Genomic DNA, 20,395 nt, shown 5'->3' with positions numbered 1-20,395 from the left:
GGTGTTTTTCTAGTAAAATGTATCTTGTTACAAGCAGTAAAAAAATGAAATGAGGGAGTTTATGGAACGTTCCTCCCTGGCAAGCCCACAGCAGTCACTGGCTGTGGCGCACAGCACCTGCTGTCCCACATGAGAGAGCTGCCCTGTGTCCTCACTCTGTTTCCCTCCCCAGGCTGTCCTACCCACTTCCACTCAGTGATCACTATCTACTCATGTAAAACCAGGAAAATAAACTGCAGTGCAAACAGACTGGAAAATGCAAAGTTGGGGATGATTCTTCACAGGGAAAAACATAAGGGAGTGTCCTTCATTCCCTCCACATGGCCCAGGCCCAGCGTTCAGTACATCAGGAGCACCTGTTCATGGTGGTATATCTGGAAACATAGACACATGTCTGAGATGGCTAAAATATGTATCTGTAATACTCCCATTCTCATACTCATTCAAATGTTGCCTAAATGTAAAAACTAGCAAATGAAGGAGGTGGCGCCTGTGGCTCAGTGAGCATGGCGCTGGCCCCATATATGGGAGGTGGTGGGTTCAAACCCGGCCCCCGGTCAAAAACTTCAAAAAAAACAAAAAAAACTAGCAAATGGGACCAAATTTTCCAAGGCGAAATCTAAAAGAAGGCATTTTCACTTATATTTTTTGCCAGTGACCTAATAAATTCCAGTTGCCTGGAGTCTTATATTACTACCCTATTACAGACAAGCAGAATTCTGGTTCTCAAAATTGAGAAACCAGTTGAGAAATCAGGTAGTTGGGTGGTTATATTCTTCTTTTTAAAAAGATACTTATTAAGGGTTCGCTATCAAGCAGTGTCCTAATTGGAACATTCATTCTGTGTTCATGACAACACTATGAAGTTATCATAATCATTCTCATTTTGCAGATGAGGAATCTGAGGCTAATTAACACCCTAAGGTCACTCAGCTCGCCAGCAGCAGGGCAGGACCTGAACCCTGGAGGCCTAGCTCCAAAGCTCAACCCTCCCTCCCTTGCTATGCTGCCTTTATATTGTAATGATATTCCAGCGATTTTTAATTATGTACAATCCCATTTATGATGTGCCCACTAAAAGTTTTCATGTAGAAACATGTTATGCTTAGAAATATATTAACGCTATCTTACGTGAAAAGCACAGGTTACAAAATAATGGGATGGGATGACTCTAATTCTTCTTATAAAAATGTACACATATGTTACACAAGTATCTGCCAAGGAAAAAATCTGGAAGAACATGTGCCAAAATATTAACAGTACTTATTTCCACGTGGTAGAATTTCAGATAATTTTACTTTAAATTTTGTGGGTCTTAAAAATTCTATAACTCCTAACTTCTGTTTTCTTTCATTTTTTAAATCCACCTACATTAGTGGGAGATTGAAGGAAATGTATCTCCTTGAGCCTGCAGAAACTTTGGTTCAAATCCAAGTCTCTTTACCAACAAAGAAAATGAAAAAATATATATAATAAAATAATAATAAATATAATAAAAATATATACATAATGTATATTTCCTAAGAACATTTTCCTTCACTATAAAAGTCCAAAATATTGAGGGGCAGAGACAAAATGGCTGACTGAAGCCAGCTTTCCACAGAGGCTTCCATCCAGAAGGAGAGTTAAAGGACAAAAATTTAGCAAGTAACCTGGTGGATTTGACCTGCACCAAGAGAGAAGGTTGAAAAACGCACATCAACCCCACTGAGGCGAGCTGCGACCACAAGGATACAAACAAAAGGTACAAAATACATTACCAAGTGGACGGGAGTCCCCTCCCCCATGAGAACAGATCAGAGTGCTCCACAAACAAACGAGCAGAGTTCAAAACTCGTCCCACTACACTCCATGGGAGAGACCCTCTGAAAACTGGACCTAACTCCCCTACTAGGGTGCCATGGCATTCTCCTGCAAGGCATAAAACTGTATATATTCTCTATCTGCAATTCTGAGCTCCCAGCACTCTCCTCCACTCTCACTCTAAGGTCTGGAGACCTGTCCCCCAGGAGTCCAGATTCTTGGATGATTTCTTGAGGGGTGGGGACAGTGCCTAAACTGTAGCTGGTCAGTGCTGACTCTGGGGCACGGGAGTGAGGAGAGGATGGTTGGCTGAGGGGGAACCACACCAGAGCAGCAGTGCCCTGAGGCGCAGAGCAGCAGCCATCTTTTAGCAACAATAGGGCTCACTCCCGGATATTCTGAAGCCACACCCCCTGTCTCCCTGGGAAACCAGAGGAGGCTGGGCATCTACTCAGGTGGCAACCACCCGGAACAGATCTGGGACAGAAATGCAGGCCCCGTGAGTAAAGGGTTTACCTGAGGCGGTACCTACCTGGGTGGAGCACGGGGACAAGAGACACACTCGCAGACCCGGGAAGTTCCCAGGGCATGGCTGACCAAGAGGACCGCTTTACTGAGCCTAAGATGCACCAGGCCCTCAGGGGATTGTCAGCCTATAGACAAAGGAAGATAGGAGGCTACAACTGACAGGTAACCAAATACAAACCTGCAAGAGCAAAGACAGGGCCTGAGGCACAGGCTCTAGGAACTCAAAACAGCTTTTCTTCTGCAGGGGAATTTAGCAGGGACAGAAACAAATTCCTGCAAATTTGTTCTGTTCTGTTCTGTCAGTAATATCAATCAGGGGCGGGGCTGGAACTTAGTGAACACCCCCCAGCCTCCATCAAGTGCCCAAGGTTGTCAGGCCTCACCTCCCCCTGCTAGATAGAGGCAGAGCACAGCAGCCTGGCTGAGCAGAAATAGATTTCCTTGTGATTCAGGCAGGTGCAACCCCCTGGAGTATCTGATCACTACAGGCAAATGGGTCAGTCAACTGCAGGGCTATCAGTGACTGGGTGTGACAGAGGTACAAGGTGAGGAAGGAGATATCAACCTTCCCAGACTGATCTATTTGCTGGGTGGCTCCTCCTGACTCCACGCAGCACTGGAGCAAGCCATATCAGAGTAGTCACCAGACCCCTGTGATCCAGTTGCCAGAGACCTTTTAAACTCTCCCACCTGAGACAGGTGCTGACTGAGACAATTGATTTGGACCTTTTGAACTGAGCCAATCATCCAAGGACAATTCAGGTGGTGCCCTGGGTGTGTGGTTATAGGAAGGTTTGATTTTCCTTTTCCAATTGTTGCCTGTGGGGAGCAGGGTGACTTAACTGCTGGTATTTCTCCATAGCGGAGACTTCAACCCAGAGTAACTGTTTCACTAGGGTTGGACAGAGACCAACTGAAAACAAGACAGAACCACTTAGCCCCACCACACCAAACAGTTCCCCAGTTTCTCAGGCCATAGCACTGTACAGGTCCTCAACAAAGTCCAGGGAAAAAGTCAAACAGTGCAAAGTAATCATGGGGCAGAATCAGTGGGATAACTCAGGTAACATGAATAACCAGAATAGATCAACACCCCCTGCCCCCAAGGAAAAATATGGCAGATGTAACTGAAGATCCCATTCATAAACAGCTGGCTGAGATGTCAGAAATCAAATTCAGAATTTGGATTGCAAATAAGAGTGATAGAATGGAGGTAAAGATGGAATTAGAAACTCAAGGAGCATTTCAAAAGTTATTTCAAGAATTCAATGAATTCAAAGACAAAACCACCAAAGATTTTGACTCACTGAAGCAAGAATTTGCAGCCCTCCAAGATCTGAAAAATCCAGTAGAATCCCTCAGTAACAGAGTGGAGCAAGCAGAAGAAAGGATTTCTGACACTGAAGACAAAATTTTTGAATGCTCCCAAACTCTCAAAGAGTAAGAGAAATGGAGAGCAAGAACGGATCATTCTCTCAGAGAGTGCTGGGATAATTTGAAGAAGGCTAATATCCGCCTCATTGGTGTCCCTGAAACTGATGAAGTGGCCTTGCTAGGCACAGAGGCCCTTCTCCATGAAATTATGAAAGAGAATTTTCCACACATGCCAAGAGATTCTGAAATTCAGATAGCAGACAGTTTCAGAACCTCAATATGACTCAATCCCAGAAAGACATCCCCCAGGCATATCATAATTAACTTCACTAAAGTTAATATGAAGGAGAAAACTCTAAAAGCAGCCATACATAAGAAATCCATTACCTACAAAAGAAAGAATATTAGAATGACTGCAGATTTCTCTGCTGAAACTTTTCAAGCCAGAAGAGGGTGATATCTCCTAAAGCAAAATAACTTTCAACCCTGGATCCTGTATCCAGCTAAACCAAGCTTCATTTATGATGGAGAAATTAAATACTTTAATGACATTCATATGTTGAAGAAATTTGCCATAGCCAAACCAGCTCTTCAGGATATTCTCAGACCTATCCTCCACAATGACCAGCCCAATCCTCTACCACAAAAGTAAACTCACTCAGAAACTTTTGATTAAACTCCAACTTGCACAGTAGTGAAAGGATTAAAAATGTCCACTGGACTTTTGAAAAACTCGATACCCAAAACTTTACCAGACTTATCAATGTTCTCCATTAATGTGAACGGCTTAAACTGTCCTCTAAAGAGGCACAGGTTAGCTGACTGGATACAAAAACTCAGGCCAGATATTTGCTGCACACAAGAGTCACATCTTACCTTAAAAGACAAATATAGACTCAGGGTGAAAGAATGGTCATCCATATTAGAGGCAAATGGTAATCAGAAAACAGCAGGTGTTGCAATTTTATTTGCAGATACAATAGGCTTTAAACCAACAAAAGTAAGGAAGGATAAGAATGGTCACTTCATATTTGTTAAGGGTAATACTCAATATGATGAGATTTCAATCATTAATATATATGCACCCAACCAGAATTCACCTCAATTTATAAAAGAAACTCTAACAGACGTGAGAAACTTGATTTCCTCCAGCTCCATAATAGTCAGAGATTTCAACACTCCTTTGGCAGTGTCAGATCGATCCTCCAATAAGATGCTGAGCAAAGAAATTTGAGATTTAAACCTAACCATCCAACATTTGGATTTAGCAGACATCTACAGAACATTTCATCCCAACAAAACTGAATACATATACTTCTCATCAGCCCACAGAACATACTCCAGAATTGATCACATCTTAGGTCACAGTCTAACCTCAGTAAATTTAAAGGAATAGAAATTATTCCTTGCATCTTCTCAGACCACCATAGAATCTGCATACTCATACAAAAACATGGAAGTTAAATAACCTTATGCTGAATGATAGCTGGGTCAGAGATGAGATCAAGAAGGAAATTGCCAAATTTTGGGAACAAAACTACAATGAAGACACAAATTATCTGAACCTCTGGGATACCGCAAAGGCAGTCCTAAGAGGGAAGTTTATAGCACTGCAAGCCTTCCTTAAAAGAATGGACAGAGAGGAAGTTAACAACTTAATGGGACATCTCAAACAACTGGAAAAGGAAGAACATTCCAACCTCAAATCTAGTAGAAGAAAAGAAATAACCAAAATTAGAGCAGAATTAAATGAAATTGAAAACAAAAGAATAAAACAACAGATCAATAAATCAAAAAGTTGGTTTTCTGAAAACGTCAATAAAATAGATAAACCTTTGGCTAACCTAACCAGGAAAAAAAGAGTAAAATCTCTAATCTCATCAATCAGAAACAACAAAGACGAAATAACAACAGACTCCTCAGAAATTCAAAAAAATTCTTGATGAATATTACAAGAAACTCTATTCTCAGAAATATGAAAATCTGGGACGGCGCCTGTGGCTCAGTGTGTAGGGTGCCGGCCCCATATGCCAAGGGTGGTGGATTCAAACACGGCCCCGTCCAAACTGCAACAAAAAAATAGCCGGGCATTGTGGCAGGCGCCTGTAGTCCCAGCTACTCGGGAGGCTGAGGCAAGAGAATCGCGTAAGCCCAAGAGTTAGAGGTTGCTGTGAGCCATGTGACGCCACGGCACTCTACCCGAGGGCAGTACAGTGAGACTCTGTCTCTACAAAAAAAAAAGAAATATGAAAATCTGAAGGAAATTGACCAATACTTGGAAGCATGTCACCTTCCAAGACTTAGCCAGAACCAAGTGGAAATGCTGAACAGGCCCATATCAAGTTCTGAAATAGCATCAACCATACAAAACCTTCCTAAAAAAGAAAAGCCTGGGACCAGATGGCTTCAAGTCAGAGTTCTACCAAAACTTTAAAGAGGAATTAGTACCTACATTACTCATCCTGTTCCAAAAGGTAGAAAAAGAAGGAAGACTACCCAACATGTTCTATGAAGCAAACATCACCCTGATCCCCAAACCAGGAAAAGACCCAACAAGAAAAGAAAATTATAGACCAATATCACTAATGAATATAGATGCAAAAATATTCAACAAGATCCTAACAAACAGAATCCAGCAACACATCAAACAAATTATACATCATGACCAAGTTGGTTTTATCCCAGGGTCTCAAGGCTGGTTCAATATCCGTAAATCTATAAGTATAATTCAGCACATAAACAAATTAAAAAACAAAGACCATATGATTCTTTCAATTGATGCAGAAAAAACTTTTGATAATATAAAGCATCCCTTCATGATCAGAACACTTAAGAAAATTGGTATAGAAGAGACATTTCTTAAACTGATAGAGGCCATCTATAGCAAACCCACAGCCAAAATTGTATTGAATGGAGTTAAATTGAAATCATTTCCACTCAGATCAGGAACCAGACAAGGCTGCCCATTGTCTCCACTGCTCTTTAACATTTTAGTGAAACTTTTAGCCACCACAATTAGGGAAGAAAGGGCGGTCTAGGGTATCCACATAGGGTCAGAAGAGATCAAACTTTTGCTCTTCGCGGATGATATGATTGTATATCTGGAAAACACCAGGGATTCTACTACAAAACTTTTAGAAGTGATCAAGGAATACAGCAGCATCTCAGGTTACAAAATCAACATTCATAAATCGGTAGCCTTTATATATACCAACAATAGTCAAGCTGAAAAAATGGTTAAGGACTCTATTCCATTCACAGTAGTGCCAAAGAAGATCAAATATTTGGGAGTTTATCTAACAAAGGATGTGAAAGATCTCTATAAAGAGAACTATGAAACTCTAAGAAAAGAAATAGCTGAAAATGTTAACAAATGGAAAAACACACCACGCTCATGGCTGGGAAGAATTAATATTGTTTAAATGTCCAAACTACCCAAAGCAATATACAATTTTAATGCAATCCCTATTAAAGCTCCACTGTCATACTTTAAAGATCTTAAAAAAATAATACTTTGTTTTATATGGAATCAGAAAAAACCTCGAATAACCAAGACATTACTCAGAAATAAAAACAAAGCAGGAGGAATCACACTACCAGACCTCAGACTATACTACAAATTGATAGTGATCAAAACAGCATGGTACTGGCACAAAAACAGAGAAGTAAATGTCTGGAACAGAATAGAGAACCAAGAGGTGAATCCAGCTACTTACCATTATTTCATCTTTGACAAGCCAATTAAAAACATTCAATTAAAAAAGATTCCCTATTTAACAAATGGTGCTGGGTGAACTGGCTGGCAACCTGTAGAGGACAAACTGGACCCACACCTTTCACCATTAACTAAGATAGACTCTCACTGGATTAAAGATTTAAACTTAAGACATGAAACTATAAAAATACTAGAAGAGAATGCAGGGAAAACCCTTGAAGAAATCGGTCTGGGCGAGTATTTTATGAGGAGGACCCCCCGGGCAATTCAAGCGGCTTCAAAAATACACTACTGGGACTTGATCAAACAAAAAAGCTTCTGCACAGCCAAGAACACAGTAAGTAAAGCAGGCAAACAGCCCTCAGAATGGGAGAAGATATTTGCAGGTTAGGTCTCCGACAAAGGTTTAATAACCAGAATCCACAGAGAACTCAAACATATAAGTAAGAAAAGAACAAGTGATCCCATCACAGGCTGGGCAAGGGACTTGAAGAGAAACTTCTCTGAAGAAGACAGGCGCGCGGCCTACAGACATATGAAAAAATGCTCATCATCTTTAATCATCAGAGAAATGCAAATCAAAACTACTTTGAGATATCATCTAACTCCAGTAAGATTAGCCTATATCACAAAATCCCAAAACCAGAGATTTTGGCGTGGATGTGGAGAAAAGGGAACACTTCTACACTGCTGGTGGGAATGCAAATTAATACATTTCTTTTGGAAAGATGTTTGGAGAACACTTAGAGATCTAAAAATAGATGTGCCATTCAATCCTGTAATCCCTCTACTGGGCATATACCCAGAAGACCAAAAATCACATCATAACAAAGATATTTGTACCAGAATGCTTATTGCAGCCCAATTCATAATTGCTAAGTCATGGAAAAAACCCAAGTGCCCATCCATCCACGAATGGATTAATAAATTGTGGTACATGTACACTATGGAATATTATGCAGCCCTAAAGAAAGATGGAGACTTTACCTCTTTCATGTTTACATGGATGGAGCTGGAACATATTCTTCTTAGTAAAGTATCTCAAGAATGGAAGAAAAAGTATACAATGTACTCAGCCCTACTATGAAACTAATTTATGGCTTTCACATGAAAGCTATAACCCAGTTATAACCCAAGAATAGGGAGAAGGGGGAAAGGGAGGGGAGGAAGGGGAGGGAGGGGGGAGGGAGGGGGAGGGAGGCGGAGTGAGGGTGATTGGTGGGATTACACCTGCGGTGCATCTCACAAGGGTACATGTGAAACTTAGTAAATGTAGAATGTAAATGTCTTAACACAATAACTAAGAAAATGCCAGGAAGGCTATGTTAACCAGTGTGATGAAAATGTGTCAAACGGTCTATAAAACCAGTGTATGGTGCCCCATGATCACATTAATGTACACAGCTATAATTTAATAAAAATAAAAAGTCCAAAATATTTTACTTGATAAGATCTACAGGGCCATTTTAAACTGTTTTTCTTATTACAAACTGTAAAACTGCACCAAATATTCAAAATCAAAGTTGAGCTACTTAATGATTTTAGAGGAACATTTTTTGAATTGATGTACTAATCAAAAAATATCAATACAGTATTGCCCAGAACACCTTTATGAAGCCTTATTTAGCATATTAGTTATGAAATGTTTATTAGTTTATCAATCATATGCAAACAGGGCTTTTAAGAGTATTTTGTATCTTACAAAGTAAAAATAATCATTTGCAAATCAAGCTGATATGAGCATGTCTCCCCAGCCTTCCAAGCTCAGGTTAAAGCTGAAGTCACCCAGCAGCCTTCAAGGGACCCCTGACCCCACACCACTCCCACCCCCTACCCCCACTTTCTCAGGGTACTTGGGGCTATAGGAAGTTAATCCCAGATTATCCGGATATTACAGATAAAGTTAATCCCTGAAAGTCAAACTAGCAAAATCAGCTTTTAATAAATGGGATTAGATACCTGCTGAAGTTGTCTTCCAGGACTGGAAGCCTCGACATGAAACCATCAAAGCAGAGACCCCCCTCTCCTTCTTCTGCCTCTGGGCAGACATCCCTGCTGGAGAGTCCACGGTCCACCCAGCTGACCAGAGTTATTTGGCTCACTTCAAACTCATGCATTTATTACTCACAGAAAATTAATAAATTGACTTCTGGCTGTTCCCATCAGTCTTTAGCAAGTTTTTTTTTTCTCCATCTGATAAATTCTAAGCAACGACAACTTTAATTTCCTTACTTGCAGAATGAGACAGCCGAGTCCTCTGGGTGACGCCGCCTGAGCTGCAGCCGGCAGGGTGGGTGAAGGCCCGGCCTCCTCCGCCCTCTCTCCACGCTTTGTCTTTGCCAGGCCTGACACTGCGATCCAGGGGCAGGCTGAGGATAGGGAAAACTGTCCCAGGAAGTTCATGTTCTAGAGCGAAAGAAGAGACAGGAAAAGGCAGGAAAAGTAAAAGTGCTCCAGTCACCAGTCCACTGAGTCAGGTGTCCGCCCTGGGCAGCCCTGCAGACCCTGAGGCTGGACAGGCCAGTGCTCCGCCTTGCTTTGTCATGTTCCCCCACCCCCACCCACCACGAGATAAGCTCTGTCAACAGTTTGGAATCATTGTGCACATCCAGCAGTAATTTATTTCATGCAAGTTTTCAAGTTCCATGGTCCTGTATATAAACCTTTGTAAATACAGTTCATGCAAGGTGTATAGTAACATACAAAGCAAATAAAAAACCCCAAAGTGAGTAATAACAAAGCAATGCTGGTTTTCACTGAGCTGCAGCCTGTGCTCCACTAGCTCTGCTAGTTCCCTGTAAGTGGACGTTTAGCTATTTCCAAATTTTTGCTACACAAATAATGAGTATTTTAACTCATTTTTACAGCATTTAGGAAAACTTCCAATCTGGTAAATTCTCAAAATCTGCATCAAAAGTATTATATCTAAAAAGTTTTATTTATGTTTAAGGTATCCCAGGTGATGTCATGGGGTGTTTAGGGGTAGTAAAATGGTTGCTTGAGTGAAGCAAATTCATATAGTGTCACCTCATGTCACCTTTTTGTGTGTGGCAAAAGCAGGTAAAATTTACTCATGAAGCAAAAATCCCATCTACAAAACAATATGGCCAACTACAACCCTCACATTGTCCCTGGGGCTCTAGACTTGCTGCCTACATGGCAGACACTGGGCTCCCTGTGCCAGGCCCCATCTCCTCTCCCCCACCCTAGCCCCACCTCTGTGTATCTGACTTTTTTTTTTTTTATTGTTGGGGATTCATTGAGGGTACAATAAGCCAGGTTACACTGATTGCAATTGTTAGGTAAAGTCCCTCTTGCAATCATGTCTTGCTCCCATAAAGTGTGACACACACCAAGGCCCCACCCCCCTCCCTCCTTCCCTCTTTCTGTTTCCCCCCCATAACCATAATTGTCATTAATTGTCCTCATATCAAAATTGAGTACATAGGATTCATGCTTCTCCATTCTTGTGATGCTTTACTAAGAATAATGTCTTCCACGTCCATCCAGGTTAATACGAAGGATGTAAAGTCTCCATTTTTTTTAATGGCTGAATACTATTCCATGGTATACATATACCACAGCTTGTTAATCCATTCCTGGGTTGGTGGGCATTTAGGCTGTTTCCACATTTTGGCGATTGTAAATTGAGCTGCAATAAACAGTCTAGTACAAGTGTCCTTATGATAAAAGGATTTTTTTCCTTCTGGGTAGATGCCCAGTAATGGGATTGCAGGATCAAATGGGAGGTCTAGCTTGAGTGCTTTGAGGTTTCTCCATACTTCCTTCCAGAAAGGTTGTACTAGTTTGCAGTCCCACCAGCAGTGTAAAAGTGTTCCCTTCTTTCCACATCCACGCCAGCATCTGCAGTTTTGAGATTTTGTGATGGGGGCCATTCTCACTGGGGTTAGATGATATCTCAGGGTTGTTTTGATTTGCATTTCTCTAATATATAGAGATGATGAACATTTTTTCATGTGTTTGTTAGTCATTCGTCTGTCGTCTTTAGAGAAAGTTCTATTCATGTCTCTTGCCCATTGATATATGGGATTGTTGGCTTTTTTCATGTGGATTAATTTGAGTTCTCTATAGATCCTAGTTATCAAGCTTTTGTTTGATTGAAAATATGCAAATATCCTTTCCCATTGTGTAGGTTGTCTCTTTGCTTTGGTTATTGTCTCCTTAGCTGTACAGAAGCTTTTCAGTTTAATGAAGTCCCATTTGTTTATTTTTGTTGTTGTTGCAATTGCCATGGCAGTCTTCTTCATGAAGTCTTTCCCCAGGCCAATCTCTTCCAGTGTTTTTCCTATGCTTTCTTGGAGGATTTTTATTGTTTCATGCCTTAAATTTAAGTCCTTTATCCATCTTGAATCAATTTTTGTGAGTGGGGAAAGGTGTGGGTCCAGTTTCAGTCTTTTACATGTAGACATCCAGTTCTCCCAACACCATTTATTGAATAGGGAGTCTTTCCCCCAAGGTATGTTCTTGTTTGGTTTATCAAAGATTAGGTGGTTGTAAAATGTTAGTTTCATTTCTTGGTTTTCAATTCGATTCCAAGTGTCTATGTCTCTGTTTTTGTGCCAGTACCATGCTGTCTTGAGCACTATAGCTTTGTAGTACAGACTGAAATCTGGTATGCTGATGCCCCCAGCTTTATTTTTGTTACAGAGAACTGCCTTAGCTATACGGGGTTTTTTTTCCGGTTCCATACAAAACGCAGAATCATTTTTTCCAAATCTTGAAAGTACAATGTTGGTATTTTGATAGGAATGGCATTGAATAGGTAGATTGCTTTGGGAAGTATAGACATTTTAACAATGTTGATTCTTCCCATCCATGAGCATGCTATGTTCTTCCATTTGTTAATATCCTCTGCTATTTCCTTTCTGAGGATTTCATAGTTTTCTTTATAGAGGTCCTTCACCTCCTTCGTTAGGTATATTCCTAGGTATTTCATTTTCTTTGAGACTATGGTGAAGGGAGTTGTGTCCTTAATTAGCTTCTCATCTTGACTGTTATTGGTGTACACAAAGGCTACTGACTTGTGGACATTGATTTTATATCCTGAAACATTACTGTATTTTTTGATGACTTGTAAGGAGTCTTGTGGTTGAGTCTTTGGGGTTCTCTAAGTATAAGATCATGTCGTCAGCAAAGAGGGAGATTTTGACCTCCTCTGCTCCCATTTGGATTCCCTTTATTTCCTTGTCTTGCCTCATTGTATTGGCTAGAACTTCCAGCACTATGTTGAATAGTAAAGGTGACAGAGGACAACCTTGTCTGGTTCCAGTTCTAAGAGAAAAAGCTTTCAGTTTTACTCCATTCAGTAAAATATTGGCTGTGGGTTTGTTATAGATAGCTTCAATCAGTTTTAGAAATGTGCCACCTATGCCTATACTCTTCAGTGTTCTAATTAGAAAAGGATGCTGGATTTTATCAAATGCTTTTTCTGCATCTATTCAGAGGATCATGTGATCTTTATTTTTGCCTCTGTTAATATGGTGGATAACGTTTATAGACCTGCGTATGTTAAACCAGCCTTGCATCCCTGGGATGAAGCCTACTTGATCATGATGAATGACTTTTTTGATGATAAGCTGTAATCTATTGGCTAGGATTTTGTTGAGAATTTTTGCGTCTATATTCATGACGGAGATTGGTCTGAAATTCTCCTTTTTGTTTGGGTCTTTTCCTGGTTTTGGTATCAGGGTGATGTTTACTTCATAGAATGTGTTGGGGAAGATTCCTTCTTCCTCAATTTTTTGGAATAATTTTTGCCGTACAGGAATAAGCTCTTCCTTGAAGGTTTGATAGAATTCTGGAGTGAAGCCATCTGGACCAGGGCATTTTTTGGTTGGAAGCTTTTTTATTGTTTCTTTGATCTCAGTGCTTGAAATTGGTCTGTTCAGGAGTCTATTTCTTCCTGGCTGAGTCTAGGGAGAGGGTGTGATTCCAAATATTGATCCATTTCTTTCACATTGTCAAATTTCTGGGCATAGAGTTTCTGGTAGTATTCAGAGATGATCTCTTGTATCTCTGTGGGATCAGTTGTTATTTCCGCTTTATCATTTCTGATTGAGGTTACTAGAGATTTTACTTTTCTATTCCTCGTTAGTCTGGCCAATGGTTTATCTATTTTATTTATTTTTTCAAAAAACCAACTCCTTGTTTCATTAATTTTCTGAATGATTCTTTTGTTTTCAATTTGGTTGATCTGTGATTTGATTTTGGATATTTCTTTTCTTTTACTGAGTTTAGGCTTAGATTGTTCTTCTTTTTCCAATTCCATAAGATCTCTTGTGAGATTGTTGATGTGCTCTCTTTCTGTTTTTCCAATGTGTATCTGACTTTTTTAAAGATTCCACATGTAAGTAAGATCATCCAATATTTTTTTTCTGTCTCTGCATGATATCCTCCCGGTTCATTCATGTTGTAGAAAATGGCAGGATCTCATTTCTCAGGCTTCAAGTGTTCCCTCTTTGCCTCTGTGTGTGTCAGTTTCTTTACTCATTTATCCATCAATGGACACTTAGGTTGTTCCCACATCTTGACTACTGTGATTACCGCTACAGGGGATGCAGGGAGCAGATCCGTTCACTAGGTCACAACTCCCTTTGCCGTGGGTATACACCCAAAGAAAATTGCTGTGCCACGTGGTACTTGTAATCTTAATTTCTTTAGGAAGCTTGGTACTCTTTTCCATAATGACTACACCAATCTAGATTCCCACCAACAGTGTCCTTTTCTCCATGCCTTCGGCAATATTTGTTATCTCTCATCTTTTGGATAACAGCCAGAGAAATACACATTTTTAAATATACTTGATATATATTGCCAAGTTGCTTTCTAAGAAGCCTGTACTAAAATATGCTAAGGTGTGATACTTGATTCAAGAAGGAAGCAGCCAGGCAAACAGGAGACAAAGCATCTGTGCCATATGTGTGACAGGTGCCACCCCAGAAACTGAAGTGAACTTGGATAACATTGAGAATACTCACATCCAAAATAAGGGAGATAACACAGTTGTGCTGAGACTGGATGGATCATACGGTGAACTCCCCACTATCCAGAATTCACAAAGAGTTTGAACTTGGTGCACCATGAGTCACTAAGCTGATGCTTGGTGCATCACTCCATGGCTTCTGTGTGTCTCTGTAACAGTTTTAAGTGTTAATGCGTGTTCCTTAAAGTGGAAAAAAAAAAAATACAGTAGTGAAGTTGAAAAATGTATCGCCTGCCATTTAACTGAAATTGTACGCTACATTTAAAGAGCTGTGTTATAATACAGTCAAACTGTGTTAAGTAAGTGAAGTTGGTCCTTATTTGTCTTAATTTGCTTTTGATTGGTGTAACAGGAATCTGCATTTATCCGTAATCTGCCAATTGCCATGGGTGCCACATAACAGGGAGATTACTATATGTGGGGTACTAAGTTCAGTGTGGGTACCACACAAATAACAAATGAGACAACTAGAGAAAAGAATCAGGATGAAGAGGAAATTTCAGACTATACTTATTGAAAATTGTGAGGGCAATTGTGACTTCTTACGCTGAAGAAGGGGGAAGATAAAATGAACTCAGATGTACTATTGCTGTCAAGCTCCGTACTTGACGCTGATATCCATTAGCTCAGTTACTTTCTGTAGCCTTACTTCCCCAAAACACCTGGTCTTATCTGAGCACTGGCACTAAGCAGGATCAGGGTTGCCTGCCCTTACTGGAAGCTCACTCTGACAGGAAGGCTATATGAGACAGCAGCTAAATGCAGCTGTGGCCGCCAGCAGGTTACTACACAGTTTTGCATCATTTCTTTACCCAAAAAAGGGGGTAAAATGATACCTACTTCCTGGGATTCTTGTTAGGAGTGTGTGAGACAAGATACACACCTAACATACATTGGACAGCCAGTGAGGGTGAGCAGTTATTTTCATTATCATCCTTCCTGAAACAATTCCAGGATAGAAAATGAAATAGGTTCAAAAAAGTTAAGTAAATTAGCAAAGTCACGTATCTACTAGAAAGATAAAGCTAATATTTTGTCTCAAACCTGATTTTAAGATCTAGGTTTTGTGGTTTAGTATGCTCATTTTCCTTTTCTTTACTTGAAGCTTCCTTCTCCACAGCAAACTTGCAGGAAAATCCGAGAGCTGTGTGCCCCTGCCGTAAGGGCAGGCTCACAGTCAGGCAGCAGGAAGACATCCACTTCCCACCAGTGGAAGCTCTTTCTGACTTATTATAAAGCCTTATAAGTTTATAGTTTATGCTTTATAAAGCTTACAAATTTTAGGTTTCTCCTTACAACAAGGAGAAAAGAAACATGTTCAAAAGTAGATCGGTCTCTTTGAGGGGTCAATGAATTTTACATCACCATTGAAGCCCAATCAGAGACTAGACGGTAACGTACTGAGGATGTCACCAAAGAGATCTGTGCAGTTGCCTCCAGGCCCCTGACTGCTGTGACCAGTAATGTCTCAGGGACGAAACTTCTATCACACAAATATGCCCTTCCCCTGCTTCAAGGGCAGGTAGACTTCTTGGCCAGTGCTGAGGATCAAGGACGATCGTGGCTCCCTCTCTTCTCTAGGAAGGCGAATCTTTCTCCTCTGATCACTTTAGGTCAGGGGTACCCAACCTTTTTTGTTCTTTACCACAAATTGGAAGAATAAGAGTTGTCTTGGGCCACATGTTAAATATACAAACACTAAAAATAGCTGATCAGCAAAAATAAATAAATAAAAGGTCAGTGCATACTTTTCATGATATTAGACACCACAGATAAAGAAAACAGTTCTCAAAGCATCAGCTTGCGGCCCCAGGCCCCAGGCTGGACTTTCTGCTCTAGATACCTTTTGCACATCATTTATCAGATGACTGAGTTATCTGTACCAAAAAGCCCAAGAGTGTTCTAGGTCACAGATTAAAGTCTTAATGCCTCTGACTTGTAACAGAGCTTCGAGACCTTCCCCATCACCACCTGTAGCTCAGACTCTTACTCCAGGGATTCCCAGTTCTCAAGACCTGCCTCCTCACAGACTCTGTTCTCTCCCCAGCTCCTGCCGAGGATCTCATGGCTGACGAACGCTACCAGGCCAAGCCTAGCTGCCCGCAGGGAATGACCATCCTCAGCCCTCAGGAAGGCGGACAGTGGAGGATGAGAATGACCCACTGCATGGCTCTGCGTCACCCCATCTCTTTAGTGCCTCAAAGCAACACTACCTGAGCCCAGACTCTCACAGAACTGTTACATGAATATGACATTTTATTGTTTGCAAAGTGTTTTCCCAAGATGTCCTCTCTTATTTCTCTTCACCCACACAAGTATAGTATCCTTACAGATGAAGTATCTGTCCATCATAATTAGGTTGGATACATTTGTGAGAAAATTAAACCCTGCGTTTGGAGAGCGGGCTTCTCAGCCTCTGTCCTGGGCATTCTTCTCCTGAGTCTCCACGCTTCCCTTGGCCAATGTGCCTCACCTCCTGGCTGTCAGCAGTGCTGTATTTGCTCCCAGGGCCTCTGTCAGGGCTGCTCACTGGGGCTCCCTTCAGAACAGGCCAAGACACAGCGGAGCTTCTCTCCTTCTGCCCTGGTCTTGCCCCCAGGACCACAGCAGCTCTGGTGGACTCCCCTCCTGGCTGGCTCCCTGTTCAGGGTCACCATGGGGCTCAGGCCAGGGCAGGCCTCTCTCTAGGAGGGAAAGCCAGCATCCAGCTGTGCCAGGGGCTCTGGTGGCCTCCTCCTGCTACCATTCACCCTGCTCTGGATGCCCTCCCTGCCACACCTGATCCTGGCCTGTGAAGCAGCCTCGGCCCCTGCTCACCCCTCCACCTGGTGTGGGTCCCCCGGCAGCAGGTGGCCAGCCCTAGGCTCCTTCCTGACTGCCCAGGTTTCTTCTGTTGGGCACGGGTGCCCACTGCACTGCCGGACACGCCCACCCTGGCCTGCTTTTCTTGTCCCACTGATCACTTGTTACATTCTGAGCAAGTCACTTGTACATGATGGGAATGAATCATTTCTCTGAAAAAAAAAAAAAAAAAAAAGAAAGAAAATTAAACCAACAGTACCTTAATCAAAATAGGATCATCTTTTGGCTGAGTGAGATGGCTCACACCTATAATCCTAGCACTCTGGGAGGCCGAGGCGGGAGGACCCCTTTGAGCTCAGGAGTTCAAGAACAGCCTGAGCAAGAGCAAGACCCCATCTCTACTAAAGTAAAAAACTAGCCTGGCATAGTGATGGATGCCTATAGTTCCAGCTACTCAGGAAGCCGGGCAGGAGAATGGCTTGAACCCAGGAGTTTGAGGTTGCTGTGAGCAGGGGTGAGGCCATGGCTCTCTAGCCTGGGGCAACACAATGAGAGTCCATCTCAAAATTAACAACAAACAACAACAGAAAAAAACAAAAAAAACAGGATTATCTTATATGAAAAGGAAGCCCAGGAGTGCAAGGCTACTGTGGTAGCCCCTCAACATTAGGAACCCACACTTTTCTTTCTCTGCTTCATCATCTTTTTTTTCCCCAATAAAATATGGAATGCTTCAAGAATTTGCATATCATCTTTGCAGAGGGACCATGTTAATCTCTGTATTATTCCAATTTTTAGTACATGTGCTGCTGAAGCAAGCACTGTTTTATCATCTTTAGTGGGTGGTTTCCATCCTCAACATGACCTCATGGTAAGCTCATGGCTACAGGAGTTCCAGCTATCACACGCTCATGCTGAGGAGGAGGAGGGAGGGGGAGAAAGAGTGTATTTCCCAGCTGAGTCACTTTTATTTAAAAAGATTTACCATTGCCCACTGCCATTTGCAAGGAAGGCAGGGATATGCACTTTGTTTATTTGTTTATTTTAATCTAAGCATAAATCTTTTCCTGTCCATTTAAGGGTCTGTTGCTAAAAAGGTAGAAGACAATGATTACAGAGGAGGTAAACAGTAGTGTCACCAAGGAAATTGGGGCTAATAAGGATTAAATGACTTCGGGCAAAAGAGCTATTTCTTGCTTGTATGTGTCATAAAGGAATCATAAGAAACCTTTATGATTCTCTGCTGCTACTGTATAACCCTCAGGAGCACACTGATACCACATTCTGTAAGTATGGACCGTCTATACTTACAGTGGCACGGTGAGCGGCTCATGTTCTCTTACACGGCAGCCTATCTTTTCCTTCTGTGCTTGGTGAAATTTTGTAGGTAAGACCTCCCATCTCCACGTTCAGCACCCTGGACACTGATTTCACACTCTAAATCAGTTGGAGCCTAATATTCATTGGTGCATATAAGACCAGAACCCCATCTATTGGGGCTCTCTTTCTGCCTATAGGGAATAAATCATAATACCCGGGTCTATGTGTCTGCCCAGTGCCTTCCCTGGTTATGAGTAGAGAGGGCCACCACCGCATCTTCTCATCAGGTCTCTGGGTGGGTAAATCAGGCAGTTTTCACTTCAGCCCTATTCTCTTCAATTTGTGTGAAAAAAGTCTATATTAAACACCAGTTAGTAAGCATCTCAGCTATTTATCAGAAGGTGTCCCTTTCAAGGGTTGCAGCAATGTTCCTACTGTTAATAAAGCAGTATTTTGATTTTCATTAAATATGATCTGTGTGTGCTCCCTTATTCTGAACCCTGAGGAATGGGAAGAAACGGTTAACAATACTACTTTCTTATAAACAAAAGAAGCCGTGTTTTTACTCATATTTTTAATTAATATATATCATGATTTTACATGGTAATAGAATCCATTAAAGTAATTAAATATATTCCTGAAAGAGTTGCTATTTCCCTTATCCCCTAAAGGTCAACTTTAACGAAGAAAATAGCAGTTAATTAAAGATTTCGGTGAGGTGGGTTCTATTATTTCAGGTTTTATTGTATTAAGTCATGAATGCAATAAACTGGGAGGCTCCTTTCCTGATAAAAACAGCATATGGGTCCAACTTCAAAGGCACACATAGCATGTGAGTAAACCTTCAAAGGTAGGAATAGCATGTGGGTACACCTTCCCAGGTAGGAATAGCTTGTGGGTACAAATCCACAGGTAGACATAGCATGTGGGTACACTTGCACAGTAAGACATAGCCTGTGGGTACATCGGCACAGGTAGACATAGCATGTGAGTACATCCTCACAGGTAGAAATAGCAAATGGGTACACCTTCACAGGTAGACGTAGCATGTGGGTACACCTTCACAGGTAGACATAGCATGTGGGTACAGCTTCACAGGTAGACATACAATGTGGGTAGACCTTCACAGGTAGACATAGCATGTGGGTACACCCTCACAGGTAGACATAACACGTGCGTACACCTGCAAGGTAGACATAGCATGTGGGTACACATGCACAGGTAGACATAGCATGGGGATACACCTTCACAAGTAGACATAGCATGTGGGTACACCCTCACAGGTAGACATAACATGTGCGTACACCTGCAAGGTAGACATAGCATGTGGGTCCACATGCACAGGTAGACATAGCATGTGGGTGCACCTTCACAAGTAGACATAGCATGTGGGTACACCCTCACAGGTAGACATAACATGTGCATACACCTGCAAGGTAGACATAGCATGTGGGTACACATGCACAGGTAGACATAGCATGTGGGTAAACATGCACAGGTAGACATAGCAGGTAGGTACACCTTCACAGGTAGACATAGTATGTGGGTACACCTTCACAGGTAGACATAGCATGTGGTTAAAACTTCACAGGTAGACATAGCATGTGAGTACACCTTCACAGGTAGACATAGCATGTGAGTACACCTTCACAGGTAGACATAGCATGTGGGTACACGGGCACAGGTAGACATAGCATGTGGGTACACCCGCATAGTTAGAAATAGCATGTGGGTACACTTTCACGGGTAGACATAGCATGTGGTTATATCTTCACAGGTAGACATAGCATGTGGGTACAGCCATACAGGTAGACATAGCATGTGGGTACACCTTCACAGGTAGACATAGC

The 20,395-nt window shown here is 41.6% G+C and overlaps 1 non-coding gene across 1 annotated transcript; it reads right to left on the bottom strand.

Annotated features, from left to right (window-relative positions):
- Positions 1-17,942: 17,942 nt before the first annotated feature.
- LOC128582797 (U6 spliceosomal RNA) lies at positions 17,943-18,047 on the bottom strand. The gene has a single exon (XR_008379237.1). It is a non-coding gene; the product is annotated as a U6 spliceosomal RNA (small nuclear RNA).
- Between the last annotated feature and the right edge of the window lie 2,348 nt (positions 18,048-20,395).

Source organism: Nycticebus coucang, chromosome 3 (assembly GCF_027406575.1).
Source record: "Nycticebus coucang isolate mNycCou1 chromosome 3, mNycCou1.pri, whole genome shotgun sequence".
NCBI classification, from domain to species: Eukaryota; Metazoa; Chordata; class Mammalia; order Primates; family Lorisidae; genus Nycticebus; species Nycticebus coucang.
Note: the sequence above shows the minus strand (reverse complement) of the source record. Positions and strands in the feature narration are given on the sequence as shown.